Raw genomic sequence first — 24224 nt, 5'->3', positions numbered from 1 at the left:
GTCACTCTGATAACTTTTTCACAATATTGGATCCAGTATCTTTATGCTTACAACAAAGTAAAATAACTCTGAGTGTGTTTAGACACACCACAGTCTATATGTCATGACTCTTGCCACACGATTAAATGTTTATCTTAGTCATGATATTTCCAGAACATTTCTACATGGAATATTGTAGTCACTAAACAATTATTAATACTTAGATTATGCAAGAAGTTCTGATTAAAAACTAAAATCTATCATAATCTTGAGAATGTTCTAATGACACATAACTAAGTTTGTTACTGAGGTGTTCATTACAATGCAGGATGGATGGATGGAATAAAATTATTTTAATTGGAAACTTAGAAGCAATTGAGTCCAGAGATGGCAGCCTACTTACAGAAGGTCAGATGGCACAATCTCATCCACCTTTTGAGCACGCAGCCTCATTCTGTGATCCAGTATGTGTATCAGGAGTCAAAATAGGAGATGCCACCTGCATTCTCGAATTGGTTTCTTTCAGAAGGACAGATTAGACAGAATTTCCAACCAATGTGACAAGTCACAATACTAGTACAGAGCTGGTCCTTGAGTGACTGTGTCCAAAAGTTTGGCTAACATCCTTTCTGCTCTAAGCTTACATTGCTTCTTCAGGCTGTATGTCTTCTGCAATAATTCTATTATGTTTCATTTAAGAATGATATGAATGTTTGATACCAAAAAGTAAGTGAATATGGTTTGGAAGTAATAATGCAAATATAAAATAATGCTGTCCCATAGTATGGACCTGCCACAGAATAGTTACTAATAATGACATCCTACAGGTATGTGATGCAGTTTTTGATTAATGATATAAATTAATTTTATTAAGCAACAGCTACTTGAAACTCAGTTGTTTATAAGAATGCCTAAGCCCTGTCTCTTTTATATCTATGTGCTGATAGGTACAATTGCTCTTCTCAGCACCACTATCCACAATTGCTTTTATTCCCTGAGGCATTGCTTCAGAACGGATTTCATTCTGGCTAGATAAAAGATACACTAAAGGATTTTAATATAATATACAGTAGAGTGATGACATGGGGTAATCGCTATAAGCTCTCATACCATGTAGATAAGAAAAGCAAAGTAATAAATCAGTTTTTATTAAATGACAGAATAGGACTCATTCAAATTAAAACCCAGAATCTCTTTTGTACACTAATATTAGACTCAATGAATAATAGCATGCATATCTTATCTCTTTCAGATTAATGAGAAGAAAAATAGTGCAATGTTTACATATGCAAATAAAAGAAAACAGAGAATGAAAAGTGGCTATATATGAGAGGGAGAATCATAAATATATAGATATAAGTATAGATGTGATTGTGTGTTAGGAGTGTATATTCATGCTTATACATTTAGAGATAGATATGAATACATTTAGAGACATGTATTTATGTATTTAAAATAGAGAAAGCATGTAATCTGAATGTATTTAGATACACCATAATCTGTATGTGATGACTTGAAACATGATTAAATGCTTATCTTAGTCATAGAATTTCCAGGGCATTTCTAGATGAAATATTGAAGTCACAATGACTGATTTGAAACTAACAATATCTGACATACTAAGTTTCTTTGTTGAAATGTTATAATATAAATCACTTTTTTCAGTTTAGTTAATATTTTATAGAGTGAAGTGAATGTAAATGGCACTGAAAATTGAATTTCTGTCATAATTTTCAGGGAGCAGAAAAATACATAAAATTACACAATATATGAAAATATTTTTCTATAACAAATTTGTGTGTATTATAAAGTATTATGTAATAGATAACATTGATTTCTTCTTATTAAGCATGCTGATGAGATAATCAAACATTATCTGGAGGAGAGACATCATCACCAGGGTATCAATGGTCAATCGATTCTGCACAAAGCCCAATGAGAACTTTCCACACTGATAGGAAGACAACTTTGTTTGTTCAACTTTTATATCAAAATTTAGGAGGTTTGGCTTGGAGAGATGGTTTAGTGGTTAAGCGCTTGCTTGTGAAGCCAAAGGACCCTGGTTCGAGGTTCAATTCCCCAAGGACCCACATTAGCCAGATGCACAAGGGGGCGCACACATCTGGAGTTCATTTGCAGTGCCTGGAGGCCCTGATGTGTCCATTCTCTCTCTGTCTGCCTCTTTCTCTCTGATGTTCTCAAATAAATAATTAAAAATGAACATTTTTTTAAAAATATTTAGGATATTTGTATAGTTCAGGTCAGATTTCTTCATTTTTAATTCAATCTAAACATTCATACATCCCACAAAACTAAATGTAATATAAAGATAACTTAATAATGGGAAATTAAAAAGGTTAAGCACAGTATGTCAATGATTCATCATTTAAAATAGTCCCAGCTATTCTGAGAACTTAGCTAATGAGTTAGTATAACAAAAATACAGGAACAAATAACTTATGAGTATAGCTTAGCCAGAAAAATTAGCTACAGTTTATAACTTCATTTATATCTGAATATATATTATATTGTTAGTAATTGCATACTATGCCTATACTATATCTATTTAACAAGTTACTTTGTTAAAATTATGTTCAAGTTCTATCACTTAAGCAATTAGCAATGAAAAAATTTAAAAATAATCAAAGTTTTAGTAATAACCGTATCAATGTTGAATTTGAACATTATGGAAAATGGAATAAATGCTGAAATCAATGTTTTAACTTTGAAGCAAAAATGAAAGATTATAATGATTTATTTCAAAGATAATAGAAAAATATGGTGCTAATAAACATTCCCAAATTTCTGAGGAGAAAATATTGACATTTGACCAAAAATATCACCACAGGTGGGGCTTTTGAACAAATACTGTGGCTACATATAAGTTTGAGTTTCCCATAAAAATGATTATCAGAATATCTTAGAAATTAAAATTTATAATAATATTAAAAATATATAATTTATAATATAAATCATATAATATTAAAGAAGTAGCCAACCCTTGCAGCTAGGAATGTGGCTCACTGGGTAAAGATGTTTGTTTGTTTTTTTGGTTTGTTTGTTTTTGCAAATCTTGGCAGTCAGGTGTTCAGCTGCTTAGCGTTTCAAGTTAAACTTTATAGGCATTCACTTGTGTTTGTAAGCCACCATTGTGTGTGTATGTGTAGATGCATACACCCCATATTGATGCATGCAGAAACTAGAGAAAATTATTGTGGTTCCTCCGTCACTCATCTGAGTGCTTTCTTTACACAGAGATTCTCACTGAACCCCAAGCTGCTGTTTTTGATCAGACTACCTGACCAAAAACCCCTGTGATTCTCCTATCTCCTCCTCCCACCGGACTGGGATTGCTGATGTGTGTTGACATATAGATATTTATGTGCATGCTGGAGAATCAACCCCAGGGTAAATCAGGCCCTCACACATGTACACTAAGCAACCTTACCCTGTGATCTCTCTCCCCCACCAGAATAGTGATTATTGCAAAGGAAACAAACATTATTACTGTTTAAATTGCTTTTCCAGTTTTGTATGTTATGGGTACAAGTCACAGGTAAGAATTTTGTACCTTGGTTCTAGTGAAGGAGTCTTTATAACAACAAGCTCTTATCAGAGCCATTATTATGTTTCTGTGGTCATGTGAGAACATGACCTGTCCTACCCTGATAATTATTAAATCTAATGTAATCCTATTCCTTATATTCTCTATTTATGAAATTGTTTGTTCAGTAGGCATATGTTTATTGTGGAGTGAGTTTCTCCGTGTTATGTATGAGCAAGGGACTCAATGGTCTACATGAGAACCTTGGAGATCTGCTAGGATGGGTTTCACATTCTGGTGACGGGAGATCCAGGTGACATGAGAGGACAGAATGCACTAACAGATAAATATAACAGAAGCCAGACATATAGTAAGTAAGACGTGCTATTTTCAGCAGTGGCAGAACAATTTGTATTGATTGTCCTTTGTGAAATAAATGCAGAAATTATTCCTCATGTTTGAATAATTTTATTTCCACCTATTCTCTCTTGAACACAAGCCTCTTTTTCAAACTTCGATCCTGAACTGGTAACACATTTGAGCAGACCCACCTGGCTGCTTCATTGATGTCTCAACAGGTACAGATCACAGAGCTGAGACTGATCGTGTCACATTTTACTTTTTCATAAAATCATGAGATCTCAGATGGACATGTGCCCAAATTTCTTGAAGACTAAGTAGGAAATATTTAGCATCCCTTTCACATTGCCAAGCTAAGTGAAAAAGATAGTGATAACAATTATATATTTTCTTTTATTTAAAAATATATACCCTTTGCAGATCTTTCTTATTCCAGAATTTCTTATTTTATATATGTATCTGCTGATATAATATTAAAATAATGTTAATTAAATAAACAGGTTGATATGGAATTATTATGCCTAAGGAAGTGTTAAGTGAACAAGTCCCCCTTCCACCCTTGGCATTATAATTGTGGGGATAGTTTAAATCGTATGATTCTTCTTAAAGCTGTTAAATCACACGTACAGTCTTTCCCCACATTAATTGGAGCCCTGCCCTCATTTTCCAGTACATAGCCAGCTACCCTGCAAGTTAAACAATTCTAATTATTAAGATTCAAAACATTACATGTATTAGTGCAGGCAATTAAGATGATATGAGTTATTATTAAATGAAAATAAACTATTTCTGTTTCAAAAAAACAGAATAAACATGCTTAGGGATTTTTACATTCTTAAATTGCTTCAAAAAATAATGGGACAACTCAATATAGTAAAATGAATGCAATAAATAATTTTAATTCATAATAGCAATAAGCAATGTGCTTATTTGCATAACTTCAATAAAATGAATTGTGCAAATACTAAACAGACTAATAGGAAAACTCCAGGTTATTATACACTTAAACTTACGCTTCATGAATTGTAGCAGTTTCCTATGGTTGAATTGGCTCAGTTCCACCATAGCAAAGAGCTCCTAGCCCCCTTCTCTTTGCCCTGTGAGGAAATCCCCATCTATCACACCATACAAACGTCCAGGGAATGTCCCGAAGTGTGAATCCACACTCCACTCCATAGGATACTGTATTGTTCCACTGAAAGCAGAGAAATGAAAACTCTCTACGCAGTCCCTGCAGCAGATTTAGGGCTTTATTGATTCTGTATACCTGAATTGTTTTTACTCCCTAGTCATGTTTTCTCTGTAAATACTCCAACAGCTGCTCTCTGTGGAAAACTTTGAAAGAACTGCCAACCAAGAGCTAATACATAGTAGCTGAGACACTCCTTGAGCAATGGCCTGACCATTTGCACATTCAGAAAAATAGTTCAGTTTCTAGAAGGTCTCACGTGAGTCTAAAAGGCAGATGTGGAACATTCTATGAGAAGAAACGTTTTCCTATTAAAATGGAGTGAGTTGTTCCTAACTATAGCATGACCTTGCATAGGAGATGTCTCCACACTAATCAAAACTGCTTCTGGAAATTAAAATTGTATCATATTTAAATAGAATAATAAATATTACATTTAATTTGACCAAATAGGTCTATTTGCTGACATAGAGGGCTGTAGTTCATTTCTGAAACTAAACACCTGCAAGATTGTTATACCTTCGTGTACGTATATGTGCTCTCAGTATGGTCCCTCGAGGCTCTTTCTTCCTGTTATGCCATTCTTAGAGTTTCTGTCTCTTTTCTTCTGCACAGTACCTTATCTCATGAAGTTTTTAGGCTCGCACTCTGTTTCCCATTCTTCCCAATTTGGTGTAGGATGCAAGAATCCTAACAGCTGATATCACTTGCAAACCTGTCCAAATGAATTGCCTCAAGTTGTGTTAAATTTGAGATGACCTACCTAAATTCATGAGCTTGAACACATGGTCTAGAGCAGTTTGTTGGTGTGGTATGGGAAAACAGTAAAACCTTTAAGAAGCAAATCCTTATGGGAGGAGGTAAATCACTGTGATGAGGGCCTTGAATTTTAATAGCTGGTTTGTTGGAAGAAGTGGATCCCTTCTAGTGGACAGTGAGGATTTTATAGCCCAGCCTCATCCTGTTCACCCTTTACTTCCTAACTATGGATTCAATTTGAAAAGCCAACCCTGTCTTACCCACCACGACGAACTGTAACCTACTGCAACTGTAAACCCAAATAAAACTGTTCATTCTGTAATCTCTTTCTTGTAAGGTATTTGGCTAGAACAATGTCTAAATAACAAATATAATTTCCCTGTACTACACTTTCTACTTAATATCTATTGGTTGAACCTTCATATCTTGTGATCCAGAGGTTTATATCTCCCAAGAATGCTGTTCACCCCCTCTGTGTAGTGTAGTCTGGAACACACATTCTGAGTTCTTATATCTTTGTGTAAGTCATTCAAGAACCAGTGACAATTTCCTACATTTAGCATTGTTAGCTGATGTGATTGCAGTAGAGAAGGGTTAGTGTCTCAATTTTTTAATTTTTTTTTTAAATTTAATTTTAACTTATTTATTTGAGAAAGAAAGAAGTAAACAAACTCCAGACACATGCACCACCTTGAGCATCTGGCTTACATGTTTCCTGGGGAATCAAACCTGGGTTCTTTGGCTTTCCAAGCAGGTGACTTAATCACTGAGCCACCTCACTCCAGTCCTGTTTCTCAGTTTTATGGAGGCAGTTTCAAAGGTGCACCACTTCTCTGAGAGATGGTGCACAGCAGATATTTTTCCAATAGAATTTCTAGCCATATAGACAGGTTTGTTTGCTCACTCTCTCTTTCTCCCTTTCTCATTTGTCAAGGTAAGGTTTTGCTCTAGCTCAGGATGACCTGAAATTCACTATGTAGTTTCAGAGTGTCCTTGAACTCACAGTGATCTTTCTACCTCTGCCTCCTGGGTGCTGGGAATAAAGATGTGCACCTCCATTCCTGGCCTAGTTTTCTCTTTTGTCACTCAAGTAGTCTTTGGGTCTCAGTTATTGCGAGAAGGGTTTCTAACTTCTAAAACTTTACTGAAACATTAAATGTTTTATTTTAAACTGCCCAGCATTTTTCTCTTTTAGGAAAACCTGATGACTTTGATATCTGTAAACATTCTGTGAGATAATCCCATTTTAGGTAGATAAAAATACATGCAGGAGAGGAGTTAAAAAGCACAGCCATGCCACTGGGAAAATAATTACTGGCTCCCTAGATGGGTAATTGTGAATAGCAATCAGACTGTATTCCCTGTGCACATATGCTCTCAGTTCTACCTGGCTAATGAGTGACTCCATTAGAGGCTATGCCCCACTCAAACCTCAGATACACAAGAACTTAGATAGCAGTTCATTCACAAGACATTATTCTTTACCCAAAACAACCACTGACATTCTACAGGAGCAGTGCAACTAGGTAAAAATTCTTGAGTCAAAAAGGGCTCTCACCAGGATTCTCAAATGTATTCAGTTTAATTCTATAGAATTTAATATTTATGAACATTTTTTAAAATTTGGTACTGATCAAACTTGGTGGACAAATACAGGATATTTAATGACATACAGAGAAATACATATAAGTAAAGAAGTTGAGAGATTTATGCAGGCATAGGGAAATTGCTGTGGAGCTGTTTCAGAGTTGAATCCTGAATCCAGCAAAAAATGCTGTCTCTTTTATTGGCTTATAGATGTTGATAATAAGCTTGGTTCTTGCAAGATATTCATGTTGGAGAATGGGAAGAATCTCTTGTTCTTGCATTTAGGCATCTAGACAATTTTTTTCTAAAATGGAAAATAGGAGCATTAATAATGAGAAATAGAAATATTTTATATTATAGAAATTTTGCACACAGTATTACTTTCCTCATTGCTGTCACCATATACTTGCCAAGAAATGACTTAAGGGAAGAAGGGTAAAGTTTGGCTCACAGTTAAGGGAGTACAGTTCACCATGGCAGGGAAAGAGAGACTGTGGAAATGGATCTCAGCTATGGTGCCATGAGCATGAGACTAGAAGCTCTCACTGGGTGGATCAGGAACAGACTGGATAGCTGGCACTCCACTGGCTTTCTTGATTTCTTCCCTTCTAGTTTCTGTCCAGAACTACAGCCCATTGGAGGATGCTACCCACATTCAAGTTGACTCTGACCTCCATAGTTAATCCTCTTGGAAAATGTCCCAAGACCCATGCAAAAGCATGTTTCACTAATGTCTTAGGCATTTATTAATCCAATCAAGTGGAAATTCAAAATCACCTGTCACAAATATACCTTAAATCAACTACCCAAGTACCTGTGCAATAGAGCTTAAAACATGTCCACACAAAAGCTTGTGCATGGTGGTTCTTAGCATTATTAATATTATCGAAAAGTAAAAATAACCCAAATGCTACTTTGATAAAGAGGTAAGCAAGAATGTTTATCCACTGCATGCATGATTATTTGATGATACAAAGGAATTGTGTTCTGATATTCTATGATATACTTGATCATAGAACTATATTAAAAAGAAGCTTGACACCAAAACACGTATGTTATGATTCCAACTACTCACATCATGAAGAATGGAATAATCATGTAGAACACAGAGCCTGATAGCATGAAGAGAAGGATGAATGAGTATTGCATGAAAGAGTGTGCCTTCATTATTTCTGAAGTGAAGAAAGGGTATAATTTTAGACTATACTAAAAGGCATAATTTTTAGGCTATACTGAAACTTCTGGGGAAATGGTGACATATTTTAGTATCGAGATACTTTTCAATAAAAATGAAAAGTAAATCTACTTCAAAGCTGATTAAAAGACCCATAGTATCATTTAAAAAGTATGCTAAAAATGGAATTATCTTACCATAAATTATCCACCCAAGTGGTAGTAATGATGTAAGCCTCTAATCCTACCACTTAATAGGAGGAGTCAGGGTGATCAGGAATACTAAGTAGTCATAGGCTAGATACTAAGTTCAAAGGATCCTAGGATACATGAGACCTAGACAGAATAATCTCCTCTAAGACAAAGACCTGAGGACCAAGTAGCCGGCTTTACCACTCATTTCTGTTTCTGTCTCTCATGCCCTTCACTTCTCCATAAGCCTTGATGCACAACATGCCCTATACCATCCACTTTAATATAGGATCAGAGGTCTCCAAGGAGGACAATATATAATATTTTTTGCACAAAATACCCAGGTTCATACAACAGGAGAAAATAAAAACTCTATGTTACATTGCACTTAGATCAGTAGTGCCAAAGGAAACACACTCTAATTACCTATCTGTGCCCAAGTAATAATTATATTTCTCAGGGGGGTGGAGGAATGGTTAGCAGGGTTTGAAGCTAAGAAACATTGCTGGACTACGCTGAGTTCTTTGGGGAGAGTCATCCCACCTTTTGTTCCTCTGTGTGTAATTAGCAATTCCTTTGAAAATTTACAAATATTAGAGTTCAGGCTTGTCATAGGGACGATTAATGGCTGATGGTCTTCCCAGAGGAACATAAGTGAAAAAGCTGTCATCTTTTGATATAGAAACTTCATCACAAAGTTTAATTAGTATTTCAAGTATGAATCTTCTTATCTAAGTCTTCTGTCTGCTCATTAAGTATCTTCCTATATCTTTATAATATGAAGACATTTTTGTGAAAACATATTTTGTAAATTTTCATACTGAATATAAGGGCACTGTTTTCTTTTAAAAATAGTCACATAAGCCTATAACAAGTACAAGTTTAAATAAAACATTTAATAAGGTAGTTGGATAAATCCAAATATATATATATATATATATATATATGTATATATATATATATATATATATATATATATATATATACACACACAGTTCTCTCAAACATGAAATTTCTTTATTTTCTAGTTTTTTTTTTTCTGTGCATAAAAGACATTTATTCCTGGGATTAACTAATGGCTTATAAATTATTTCATTGCATGTTTCAGGATTTATGTTTAAATTTCATGTGTTTTTAATTCACTGAGATACTTTTACTTAGAGTTGAAGTGTTAAGTTTGTGTTGCACAATAGAAATTTACAGAACAGCTAATGTGCAGGTTTTATTTATAATAAAAATCCCTATTAAAAAAAAGCCTGAACAAGTAACAAGTAGAAATCCTGTAGGAAATGTGTGTGCATTATGTCTTTGGGGAGAATTGCAAACTGGCATCTTCCCACTTACACAGGGTTTCTTAATTTGTCCTACTATAAACTGATGTGAGAGTTCTCCCTAGCTGTAAGTACCTCACTGGCTTGAAGTGCAAGGAGTGTAATTAGACTTGGAGCCGAAGAGGCAGGTTCCTTGGAGAGATTTGGTCTGATGAGCTATGCAGCTAGGGACAAGCAGATACCTGGACTATGTGAGCACAGTTTCCTGGATCATGCTAATTGTTTACTATGCTTATTTCTCTGTAACATTAGAATCACCCAGGTGAGGAGATGTCAGATGAAAATCACCAGTGTCTATGCTGAGACAAATGTGTACTGCTATAATGAAAGTCATTTTTGCCATGGCAAAGTGATTCTTATCCATTCTGAGGTTTACGATACAGATTAAGAAAACACTTGGAAGTGAGTTTTCCTTGTAAAAGCACTGGGGGAGCGGTTCAAAAATCTGCTCCAGATTCTTTAAAACTCTTGCCTAAAATACATAGGGAGTTTACAAGAGGAAATGAAATCAAAGACAAGTTGAGCCTCCCTCCATGTGAACTGAAGTCATCTACCTGCAACCTCTTTAATTCATTGGCTATGATGGCTTGTTGACAGATCTTCCTGTCTCATCCAGAGTCATCATTAAATACCATTTTATTTATTTGAGAGAGAGAGAGAGAGAGAGTCATATAGAAAGAGAATGGGCACACCAGGGCCTCTGGATGCATGTGCCACCTTGTGCATCTTGCTTACATGGGTACTGGGGAATCAAACATGAGTTCTTACACTTTGTAGGCAAATGCCTTGACTGCTAATCCATCTCTCCAGACCTTAATATCTTTTCACTGTGATTTCTATTTGTATCCTTCCTCCATGAAAATGGGGAATGTACCAACTGTTTTCTAGTCTTTCATGTGTCATATGCCACTGTTTTGGGTGCCATAGATGATAAGTAAGTCTTTTATTTGGGGTGAAGAGACACTTGATAGTTGAGCTTAGACAAAATAAATTTCACACTTCCTAGGTATCCAATCCTGTCATTTGAACCATTAGTTTATCTTATCCTGATGGTTTTAATGACAAATAACCAAATCATTAATTCAAAATAAGTATTTTATAACCAAATTGATCCAATAAACTAGTGCTTAATATCATACCTGTGAACTGTCCTCTTATGTTATATGTTTAGACTGTGGAGGACTCTGTGTGTGGGGGGGGGATGCTATAGTCACAGTGACCTTTCAGAACAATAGAAATTCCTTAAACAACTTTTCACAATGCTCCTATGCTCTTGAAACAAAGGAAAGAACAAACAACACAAAGCAAGATATAAGCTACTAATTACCCAAGGCAGAGAAAACAGTAGCCATTTAAAGACAGTATTAGGTAAGATATGAAGCAAAAAGGGAGTGAACTAAAGTACTTTCAGAGAAATTTAGGGGGCCCCATGGAGAAGGTGAGCAATTTCATTTCATTGATCTGAGAAACACCTACTGATAAAGCAGTGCAAACATGATGTACCTAAGAGAGTCAAGAAAAGCATTTCAATTTTGCCATGCCTAACTCTTTTGCTTACATTTTTCAAAAAATTGTTTTTGTAGAAATCCTTGTTGTTTCATGCAACAAAGACAGCCCTTTTGTGTCATATGTCCTTATGAAGCTGAGTTAATGTTAATTATATGAAAATATTCCCTCAAATTTGTTTTATAGAAAAGTATGCCTTAGTTTAATAACTTGTAATTATTACTCTAATAGATAGTAGGTTTTAAAATAGAAAATTTGTTATTAATCAAACAAAATGGTCAGATTTCAGTGTTTATTCATTCATCTATAACATCATTTCTCATTAAACACAAAATTACTCTTTTCAGTTTTCTCTAATTCACAAATATTCCAAAATTACTTAACATAATAGCATATTTCAATACAGTGGAAGTGATCAGAATTATTATTATTTTGCCTGTTATGTAGAATCAAAATGGAAGTTTTCTGTTCTGAATAGAATATAATGAAGAAAATATACAAATAAGTTCTGCAAAAGGAATGATTAGGTGAGCACATGTTGTTTACAATTGTGACATAATGCTTGAGACTCAGGAGAAACTGAGTCATGTTTCCTTAGAAAAATGTAAATATTATGGCCACAAATGATTTTAGAGTTCATGTAAGTACCTATATAAGCTAGATATTTTACATATAGTTTTGCCATTCTGCAGAGCACTAGTAAGCCTTTCTAAAGAAATACCAGAGCCTTGGAAAGCAAAGTAAATTGCCCATAGTCACATATATATTAAGTTGCAAAAGTACCCTTCGCCTTCTCCAATGTCTAGTCTGTATCCACCCAAGTAAGTCCTTTGTAAGGCCTCAATATAATCACTTTTATTTTTTAAGGTGATGATGAAGATTGTTTTATTGATTGATTTACTGATTTTTAGTTTGTGAAGTTGATAACTTATCACAAGTACTGTGTGGTGATAAAAAACAGGGATATTGGGCTGGAGAGATGGCTTAGCGGTTAAGTGCTTGCCTGTGACGCCTAAGGACCCTGGTTCAAGGCTTGATTCTCCAGGACCCACGTTAGCCAGATGCGCAAGGGGGTGCATGTGTCTGGAGTTCGTTTGCAGTGGCTGGAAGCCCTGGCACGCCCATTCTCTCTCTCTCTCTCTCTGCCTCTTTCTCTCTCTGTCACTCTCAAATAAATAAATAAAAATGAACAGAAAACTTTAAAAAAATACAGGGATACTAAAGATAGGTCCCTTTTCAGCCTTATTAAAATTCACAGTATCTGTTTAATTTTTAAGAACCCCCAAATTTTACATGTTGTGTTTGCAAGAATGTCAGCTATGAAAGAAGAAATGCTCTCTTGGGAAACATTCTCTTCTCTGAAGGAAAAAATAAATTCTCTGTTAACTCTCTTAAAAGGTCTTCTAATTGAGGAAGTCTATCCTTCCCTCAAAACGTGTGGGCAGTTCTCACTAATAATACAACCCTTTGGGGAAAAGCCATTCCCAAGATGCTGTCAAAGGCCCAAGCAGGATGCAATCTGCCGCCAAGGTTTAGACCCACTCCCACTTTATGGATGAGCAACTCACTGTGCTTGACCCGGGAAGGATAGAAATTTAATCAGCAGTTCTACAACTAGCTGAATTAAGTGGAAGGAAGAGAATTGAGGCAATAGAAAGGGCACCTTCTACCTTCAAAACCAGACTGTTATCTGTTCATTTCGCTCGCAGGCCGTCTTCAGCGCAGAGCTAAAGTACTAGGAGCTAAGCACTCAGGAAAGAGAGAACTGCAGTCTTGAATTCCACAGGAAGAATGTGGATGCTTCCTGGACAATGTTCCCTGATGTGTTACTATGACAACATCTGTCAATTACATTTTTTTTTTTTTTTTTACCTTTGGAAACATCTGGAGCTGAAATGAATTTGTGTATAAAATATAGACTATAGCAGTCAATCTGTTTATCAGCCATGCTAGGAACTGACCCACTTCTATAGTATGCAGGTCCAGCTAAAATATGAAGATTAAGTGCCCTTAAAACCACAAGAAAAACTCAGAAAAATTTTAAAAGGTTACACTAGGCTTAAAACAATTCAGTTGAGAATTCACTTGCGGTCTGTCCCATTCGTTTAAATGAGAAAATCATGTGATACAAAGTATATTCAGGAAACGTGCACAAATTTTTGTCACACCCACTTTAATAGTAAAGACTTTCCCTTTCAAATTTAAGTCACAAGTCAAATAGAAGCATATGGTACAACACAAAATCTTTGCTTAAAATGGTTTATTTATAACATAAATGGTAAAGTTTCTGTAAACTTAGAAGTAGGCACTCATCATAATAGGTAAATTAGAAAACTGTAGATGTAAAAATGTGTGTGAAGCTCTAATTCCTTGATAATTAAAAGGTACATGTATATTACAGTAAGATTGAAGACTCTAGAAAATTTGCATACAATTGACAAAATATTTGGAGACATCACCAACAGAAAAAAAGAACTATTAATATTATTCTCATTAAAGGTGAATTTACTATAAACAAGATGCTTTTCTATTTGAACCTCCATTATACTTTTTTTTTTTGTTTTATTTATTTATTTATTTATTTTTGGCTTTTTTTAAAAATTTTTATTAACATTTTCCATGATTATAAAATATATCCCATGGTAATTCCCTCCCTCCCCACGCCCACACTTTCTCATTTGAAATTCCATTCTCCATCATATTACCTCCCCATTACAATCATTTTAATTACATATATACAATATCAACCTATTAAGTATGCTCCTCCCTTCCTTTCTCTACCCTTTATGTCTCCTTTTTAACTTACTGGCCTCTGCTACTAAGTATTTTCATTCTCACGCAGAAGCCAAATCATCTGTAGCTAGGATCCACATATGAGAGAGAACATGTGGCGCTTGGCTTTCTGGGCCTGGGTTACCTGACTTAGTATAATACTTTCCAGGTCCATCCATTCTTCTGCAAATTTCATAACTTCATTTTTCTTTACCGCTGAGTAGAACTCCATTGTATAAATGTGCCACATCTTCATTATCCACTCATCTGTTGAGGGACATCTAGGCTGGTTGCATTTCCCAGCTATTATAAATTGAGCAGCAATAAACATGGTTGAGCATGTACTTCTAAGGAAATGAGATGAGTCCTTTGGATATATGCCTAGGAGTGCTATAGCTGGGTCATATGGTAGATCAATCTCTAGCTGTTTTAGGAACCTCCACACTGTTTTCCACAATGGCTGGACCAGATTGCATTCCCACCAGCAGTGCAGAAGGGTTCCTTTTTTTCCACATCCCCGCCAACATTTATGATCATTTGTTTTCATGATGGTGGCCAATCTGACAGGAGTGAGATGGAATCTCAATGTAGTTTTAATCTGCATTTCCCTGATGACTAGTGACATAGAACATTTTTTTAGATGCTTATATGCCATTCGTATTTCTTCCTTTGAGAACTCTCTATTTAGCTCCATAGCCCGTTTTTTGATTGGCTTGTTTGATTCCTTATTATTTAACTTTTTGAGTTCTTTGTATACCCTAGATATTAATCCTCTATCAGATATATAGCTGGCGAAGATTTTTTCCCATTCTGTAGGTTGCCTCTTTGCTTTTTTCACTGTGTCCTTTGTGGTGCAAAATCTTTGTAATTTCATTAGGTCCCAGTGGTTAATCTGTGGTTTTGTTGCCTGAGCAATTGGGGTTGTATTCAGAAAGTCTTTGCCAAGACCAATATGTTGAAGGGGTTCCCCTACTTTTTCCTCTAGCAGTTTCAAAGTTTCCGGTCTGATGTTAAGGTCTTTAATCCATTTGGACTTAATTCTTGTGCATGGCGAGAGAGAAGAATCTATTTTCATCCTTCTGCAGATATATATCCAGTTTTCAAAACACCATTTGCTGAAGAGGCTGTCTCTTCTCCAATGAGTATTTTTGGCATTTTTATCGAATATCAGGTGGCTATAGCTACTTGGGCTTACATCTGGGTCCTCTATTCTGTTCCACTGATCTACATATCTGTTTTTGTGCCAGTACCATGCTGTTTTTGTTACTATGGCTCTGTAGTATAGGTTAAAATCAGGTATGGTGATACCACCAGCCTCTTTTTTGTTGCACAGTATTATTTTAGATATTCGAGGTTTTTTGTGATTCCAAATGAATTTTTGGATTGTTTTTTCTATTTCCATGAAGAAAGCCTTTGGAATTTTGATAGGGATTGCATTAAATGTATAGATTGCTTTAGGTGAGATTGCCATTTTCACAATATTGATTCTTCCAATCCAGGAACAAGGGATGTTTCTCCACTTTCTAGTGTCTTCTGCAATTTCTCGCTTGAGTGTTTTAAAGTTCTCATTGTAGAGATTCTTTACTTCCTTGGTTAGGTTTATTCCAAGGTACTTTATTTTTTTTGATACAATTGTGAATGGGAGTGATTCTCTGATTTCATCCTCTGTGTGTTTGTTGTTAGCATATATGAAGACTACCGATTTCTGTGTATTTATTTTGTATCCTGCTACATTGCTGTAGGTTTTGATCAGCTCTAACAGCTTGCTAGTAGAGTCTTTAGGGTCCTTTATGTATAGAATCATGTCATCTGCAGATAATGATAACTTGATTTCTTTCTTTCCAATTTGTATCCCTTTTATGTGTGTCTCTTGCCTTATTGCTATGGCTAAGACTTCCAAAACCATATTAAATAAAAGTGGGGACAGTGGACACCCTTGTCTTGTTCCTGATTTTAGTGGAAAAGCTTCCAGTTTTTCCCCATTTAGTAATATATTGGCTGTAGGCTTGTCATAAATAGCCTTTATTATATTGAGATATGTTCCTTCTATTCCCAGTCTCTGTAGGACTTTCATCATGAAGGGATGTTGGATTTTGTCAAATGCTTTCTCTGCATCTAATGAGATGATCATGTGATTTTTTTTTTGTCCTTCAACCCGTTTATGTAATGTATTACATTTATAGATTTGCGTATATTGAACCATCCCTGCATCTCTGGGATAAAGCCTACTTGGTCAGGGTGAATGATCTTTTTGATATACTCTTATATTCTGTTTGCCAATATTTTGTTGAGAATTTTTGCATCTATGTTCATGAGGGAGATTGGTCTGTAATTTTCTTTTTTTGTTCTATCTTTGCCTGGTTTTGTTATCAGGGTGATGCTGGCCTCATAGGAGGAGTTTGGTAGAATTCCTTCTTTTCCTATTTCCTGGAAAAGCTTAAGAAGCAATGGTGTTAGCTCTTCCTTAAAAGTCTGGTAAAATTCAGCAGTGAATCCGTCCAGGCCTGGGCTTTTTTTAGTTGGGAGATTATTGATAACTGTTCGGATCTCCATGTTTGTTATAGGTCTATTTAAGTGATTAATCTCATTTTGATTTAATATAAGTAGGTCATATAGATCAAGGAAATCATCCATTTCTTTCAGATTTTCATACTTTGTGGAGTATATGCTTTTATAGTATGTCCCTATGATTTTTTGAATTTCTCTGGAAACTGTTGTGATGTTACCTTGTTCATCTCTGATTTTATTAATTTGTGTCTCTTCTCTCTTTCTTTTGGTCAGATTTGCTAAGGGTTTATCAATCTTGTTTATCCTTTCAAAGAACCAACTCTTTGTTTCATTAATTCTTTGGATTGTTCTTTTTGTTTCTATTTCATTAATTTCTGCCCTAATCTTTATTATTTCTTCCCGTCTACTGATTTTTGGTTTGCCTTGTTCTTCTTTTTCCAAGGCTTTAAGGCAAAGCATTAGGCTGTTTACTTGCGACCTTTCTAATTTCTTAATATAGGCACTTAAGGCTATAAATTTGCCTCTTAGAACTGCCTTCATTGTGTCCCAGAGATTTTGGTATGTTGTGTTCTCATTATCATTTGACTCTATAAATTTTTTGATTTCCTTTTTGATTTCTTCATTGACCCACTCATCATTTAGTAGTGTATTGTTTAGTTTCCATGATTTTGTGTATGCTCTATAGCCTTTCTTGCTACTGATTTGTAGTTTAATTCCATTGTGGTCAGATAGAATGCAAGGAATTATTTCAATTTTCCTGAATTTGTTAAGATTTGCTTTGTGTCCTAATATATGGTCTATTTTAGAGAATGTTCCATGTGCTGCTGAAAACAATGTATATTCTGTAGCCTTTGGATGAAATGTCCTGTATATATCTGTTAGGTCCATTCCTTCTATGACCTCATTTAGTCCAGATGCCTCTCTGCTTATTCTTTCCCTAGTTGACCTGTCAATTGATGAGAGTGGGGTGTTAAAGTCACCCACCACCACTGTGTTTGGTGTTATCTGTGACCTTAGTTCTAATAGTGTTTGTTTGATGAATTTGGGAGCCCCCATGTTAGGTGCATATATGTTTAGGATTGTAATGTCCTCCTGTTGGAGTGTGCCCTTAATCAATATAAAGTGACCTTCCTTATCTTTCTTGACTAACTTCAGACTAAAGTCTACCCTGTCTGATATTAGGATAGCAACCCCTGCTTGTTTTCTAGGCCCATTTGCTTGAAACACCGTCTTCCAACCTTTCACCCTAAGATAATGTCTATCCTTTGTAGAAAGGTGAGTTTCTTGGAGACAACAAATTGTAGCATCCTGCTTTTTAACCCAGTCTGCAAATCTATGTCTTTTCGTTGGGGCATTGAGGCCATTGATATTAAGAGATATTATTGAAAGGTATGTATTTATGTTTGCCATTTTTGTGTGTGTGTGTGTTTCTGGTTCTACCTGTGCTCTCTTCTGTTAACTGGTATTTGAGTATAGCTTGTTTTTTCTAGGTTCCTTATATGTGTGCTTTTCCTTTTGTTCAGCATGGAGGATTCTATCAAGTATTTTCTGTAGAGCTGGTTTTGTCTTCAAATACTCCTTTAACCTGCTTTTGTCATAGAATGTCTTTATTTCTCCATCTATTTGAATGGATAACTTTGCAGGATAAAGTAACCTTGGTTGACAGTTGTTATCTTTCAGAACTTGGAATATATCACTCCAAGCCCTCTGGCTTTAAAAGTTTGTGTTGAATAATCTGCTGTAATCCTGATGGGCTTGCTTTTGTAGGTAACTTGATTTTTCTCTCTAACTGCTTTCAATATTTTTTCTTTGGTGTGTGTATTTGGAAGTTTGATTATAATATGGCGAGGAGAGGTTCTTTCTGGGTTTTGTCTGGCTGGGGTTCTAAAGGCTTCCTGTATCTGTATTGGCACCTCTTTCCCAATTTGGGGGAAATTTTCCTCTATGATTTTGTTGAAGACGCCTACTATGCCTCTGGAGTGGAGTTCTTCTCCTTCTACTATGCCCTGAATTCTTATATTGGATCTTTTCATAGTGTCCCGAATATCTTGAAATTCCCACTCATACTTTTCTATAAGTTTGTCTTTCTCTTTGTTGGACTGCATTAGGTCTGCCACCTGGTCTTCTAGCTTAGATATTCTGTCCTCTCCCTCATCCATCCTACTGGTGAGATTTTCTACAGAGTTTTTTATTTCATTAACTGTGTTCTTCATTGCTAGTAATTCTGACTGGTTTTTCTTTATTATTTCTATTTCCCTTTTTATGTCCTGTATTGCCTTCTTTATTTCATTAAATTGGTGTCCTGCCTCTTCTTTGATTCCTTTGATTTCCTCTTTGATTTCTTCTTTGATTGTTTTCATGTGTTCTTTGACCTCTTTGAACATAATTATAATTATTCTTTTGAGCTCTTTCTCAGTCATTTCCTCTAATTCTTTCTCACTGGAGGACATTTCTGATGCATTAATACTTTTAGGTGGATTTATATCGTCTTGCTTTTTAGTGTTTCTTGTGTTATAATGTATATATTTTTGCATCTTGGATTAAGTTAATGCTTGGATTTTCTAGCTAGCTGTGTATTCTTAGCTGTATCAATTGATTTGATGTAATATATTTTCAGGGTAGGACCTTAAGGTGTTAGGTGTGGCTCTTAAGACTCTCAGAGTATCTACAAAGATTAGGTGTTGAGTTTCCCTGCTATAGGAGTATTCAAGCAGGCTGAGTGGAATAAAATACAGGTAGATTCTAAAATTTAACTAAACACTGTACACATTCAATCAAAAACAGCCCCAAGTATGTATGCAAGAGTAGTTATTATAACGACCAGATCTTCTATCAACAAAGAGGTTAAGATTTCTGGTCTGTTGAGGGATCCAAGTGAGCTTGTGACCAAGTGAGAGCCTTCCCTGGTGCAATCCCAGTTACCTTGGATGATTTTGGTCTCAGTTAAGTTGCTGCCTGGGTCGTCGGGCTGCTGTTCTGATTTCTGGAGCTGGGCACTTTCTTTTCCTGCGGAGCAATCTGAGCCGCTGCTGCTGCCTCTGCTGCTGCTGTAGCTGCCACTGCTGGAGCCACCACTGCTGCTGAAGCTGCTGGTGCTGTGTCCACTGCCGCTGCTCCCCCTGAAGCTGCTGCTGCTGAGTCTGCCGCTGCTGCCACTCCTGGGTCTGCTGCTGCTGGGGCCGCTGTTACCGGTGCTGGAGCTGCTGATGTTGCTGCCGAACTCTGCTCCTGCTTGGGTCCCGCTGTCAGCCCAAGTTGGCGTGGCCGGTGCGGGGCCGGGGCCGCTGCTCTGTTCACCCGAGCTGGGTTCAGGCGGTAGGGGAGGGGAGGGAGCCGCAGCTGCTCTGGTTCTCTCGCTGCTCCAAGCGTTCTTCTACCTCGCGGTCTGCTCCTCCGTTGCTCGCTGCCGCTCTCCGCTCACGTTTCCCGAGTTGCAGAGAGCGTGGTGTGAGGGAAAGCTCCCGCACCCGGCTTTTCCTGCGGCTCGAGCCAAATCTGGCGGCTTTCTGGTGCGCCACGGCCGCGGTGGTTGGCCGAGCTGCTGAAGCCGCTTTTCCCACCTGTATGGGCTCTGGATGCTCTGGAACTCTTCTACTTCTCTGCTGCCGCTTCAATTTCCTATACACCTCACTTTTTAGTAAAAGTGTGTATTTTGCTGAGTTTTTTTGGTCTTTTTCCCCCCTAGGCTGCTTTGGCATGGTACCTATGCCACCATCTTAACCGGAAGTCCTATGTTTTATTTTTTTAAAACCCTTTTTGCATTAGGCATTTATTGTCCCAATAAAAAAGATCCTTACTACACATTAACATTTGGTTGTCTTAGTGTATACACATGATGTTGACAAAGAATTTCCTTGAAACTTGAAATTTGCTACTCTACAGAAAAGATTCTAATTAAATATAACTCTACTTAAAAATACATTATGGCTCAAAAAATGTAACCAAGGCACCAAGAAGATGTGATTTGATGAAGTATATTTTCCATATGTAGAAAAATGGGTGCCACTCACTCAACCTTTGCTCTCATGTGTGGCATTATTGTTGCATCTACCAAACATGTTGTCTACCAATCTTATGGAATTCCATGGTTCTTAATATTTAAGCCATAAATTGAATCTAAATATTAGTCAATATTAAAAATAAGTAAATATCAATTCCCCTGAACCTGTGCATTCCTTATTTTTAGCAAAATGATGTAAGATTTAAAGTAAAAATGCTAGCAGCTCACAGCATACAGCCTTTGTTCAAAACTCTTAACCACTTTTGGAGAAGTTGCAATTATGGCCATAAAAAAATGTTCATGCACCCAGCCAGTAGTGAAAGTAGTAGGTTATCTTCATACCACACTGCAAAATAATATTTTGCCAGAGGATAAAAGGGTGCTTTGAAAAATTCTATTGGAAATGGGTCTTCGATCTATATCAAAGTACTTGGAACTCATTTCAAAGGAGTTTAAAATATTTGCAAAAATAAAATTCATCTAGAATGAGAGAATGTCTGAAAGCTGAACAGAAAGCAACAAAGATGCAAAGAAACGCTGTTCCTGCAATGTTGCTTGGCATGCAGTCTTAGACAGTATGTTTGTGTCACTGGGTATGTGGTTATTTTGTGAATACAAGTATGTCTTCCAATAAAGTAAACTGATAATTTTATTCATCATAGGAAAGTAGTAAAAAATATTGCACTTTAAAGTATTGGAATATTTATTTTAATACTAAGATATTGTATAGCAAAATATTAATGAGATATTGAAATTCATACATGGAGATGTTTCTATTTTTTTTAATTTTATTTTGAGTATCCTTCTACTAGTTATAGAGCTTGTGGGGTTCCAAAGAATTCCCTGGTCTCTGCTCCCCTGTGGAACTGGGTGACAGGCGTGGGATGGGATGGGATCCATAGCTTTAAACACTGGCAATCTCAGGCTCCCTGAGACCCTCATGCTTGTAAAGGAAGTGCCCTTAATCACGGAGCAATCTCTCCTTCTTCTCTTTATTTTGAATCATGTGCCTAAAAATTTCCTCCTTCATACTTAAACATTTTAAATTATAAGGACCTATCCCTCCATTTTGAAGTCAAATTTAAGTTAAAATGACATAATTCTGAAAATATTGAAGAGGAAATAAAATTTCACATTATTAGCTCTTTTGGTAATGTTAAAATATTGCAAGAGAAGAAGTACTAAAGTTAACATATTTGACTGTGATTTAAAGGTGCGTTTCTTATATAATGCATAGGAAGCTCCAGTTTTGAAGCTAGTATTGAAAATAATTTGCACACTGAGCAGTTTTTATAAGTGATTTTAATGTTTCTAAAATGGGCCATCTAAAAAAAAAAAGGAAAGTTTAATCATTTTGCACTTTTATTGTCTGTAAATTGATTTTTAAATTCAAATAATTCTGAAGTTTCATTCACTGTTCTACTTGAACATAGTGGGGGGAAATGTTCTAGTCCAAAGAAACTTGAGTGCCATTAAAAAAAAAAAAATTTGACATACTAAGATTTTGTGTGTGTGAGAGAGAGATGTTTTAGTTAAGAGTAAAAGAAAAAAAAGTTAGATTTTTTTTTTCTTAAAGAAAAAGGGAAACTGTATAATTTGAATGTGAATCATGATTTTTTTTTTTTTTTTTTTTTTACTGTTCAGGGGGTGTTAGATTCCTAAGTCAGTGAGTTTATTGTGCAATTATTATGGTATACCTAATGAGCTTTCCCCTATATTGCCCCCTTTGGGTTAAACAAAAAGGCACATATCTCCACTTTCTGGCCCTGAGCTATCTTGTTTGCTTAAAAGCAACTTAGTCTATGTTTTCTTTTTGTTGTTTTTTTTTTGTTTTTTGTGTTTTTTTGCAATGAGTTATTTACCAGCTAACAAGATATATCCTTTGCTTCCTTTCCTATATTGATATGGACTATGGGGTATGCATCTTTTGTTGTCTTGGTGTTTAGCCTATATTTAATACCAGAAAGAATAAGGAAAGACCTCCCATTACTCACAGTTCTGAACATTTTTATAATCTATGTGATGGCCAGTAGCTTCCTGCTTTGTGTTTTAATCTTATACATGACAACATGGGACCAGAGATTTATTTTGTTTTCTTCTTCTTATCTTTTCTTTCCTTTTCTCCTGTGGTAGGATTTCACTCTAGTCCAGGCTGACCTGGAACTCACTCTGTAGTCCCAGAATGGCCTCAAGTTCATATGAGCCTTATACCCCTGCCTTCCAAGTGTTAGGATTAAAGGCATGCACCACCATGCCTGGATGTATTCTTATTAAAGGAATTCACCAGTATTTCTAATGTTGGTGTATGTTATTTTTTCTTGTTCTCAAACCAGTGCAGATAATGCCATATTTTTAGTATTTTTTTTATAATATCCTTTTGTTCTTGGTTTTATATCTTTTTGATACCATAAATTTCATGATTATTTCCATCAATTTCTTATAAATAATGAATGACCTAATTTATCTAAAATATACAATATAATATACTTTCTAAGTGGAAATTATCTTGTCAAACAAAATGGTATATTTTGACACCATAGCCTCAAACATCTCTAGAGATCCTGTTTTCAACAAGCCATGACTTAACTATCAGTATCAACATTACTGAGAACATCTTGGAATTCAGAACCTCTTGGTCCACCCAGCTATGTATCAGAAACTGGGGGTGATGACAATAAAAATGTCTAAACACAGTCTTCAAGTGATTTTAATTAAGGCAAAAATATAAGAGTCCCTGCTGGAAAGAAAAAGTTCTTTATTCAGAGGTGAATAATCTCGCTGAAATATTGGATGAGGGAGGCAAATTTCATGGCTTTCATATTCACATGAAAATAACAAGTCAAATGGTTAAAGAATATATTGACTATTGATTAAGGAATGATGGTTATACTGAAAATTTTTCAATGACTGCCTTCCTTTCCAGCTACTAAATATGGATGAGCAGAGAAGGCCTTTTCCAGTTGTTCAAATGGTTTGCCTGACAGGGTGATTATATAGTGTTTCTAACTTAATTCAAGAAGACCAGACAGTAACTCATCACTATGACTTGTGAATGAAGCTCATCCCTTGACAAGGCACAGGAATTTTTCCTCTTAGTTCTTAAATTCTAATATAAAATTTACAGGATCATACCATCAAGGACTAAGGAGTAAATCCTTAGAACAGGCTTCCTCAACAGAATTTTAACATTCTTGGGGTAAGTTATTATATGTACTAGCCAATGCACCTCAATACATTTTTGTGTTTTCTTATCATAGTAATGTGTGTTTATTATAAAAATGAACAATAAAGCAATAATGTCCTTCTTTTGTCAGATTGATTTTC

General features: G+C 35.7%; 1 protein-coding gene across 1 annotated transcript in view; it reads left to right on the top strand.

Annotated features, from left to right (window-relative positions):
• Nucleotides 1-24224, top strand: part of Negr1 (neuronal growth regulator 1) — a 763865-nt gene that overhangs the window by 316562 nt on the left and 423079 nt on the right. The gene's annotated exons all lie outside the window — the stretch shown is intronic.

This window comes from Jaculus jaculus, chromosome 19, assembly GCF_020740685.1.
Source record: "Jaculus jaculus isolate mJacJac1 chromosome 19, mJacJac1.mat.Y.cur, whole genome shotgun sequence".
NCBI classification, from domain to species: domain Eukaryota; kingdom Metazoa; phylum Chordata; class Mammalia; order Rodentia; family Dipodidae; genus Jaculus; species Jaculus jaculus.
This window is presented reverse-complemented; position numbering and strand designations above follow the sequence as displayed.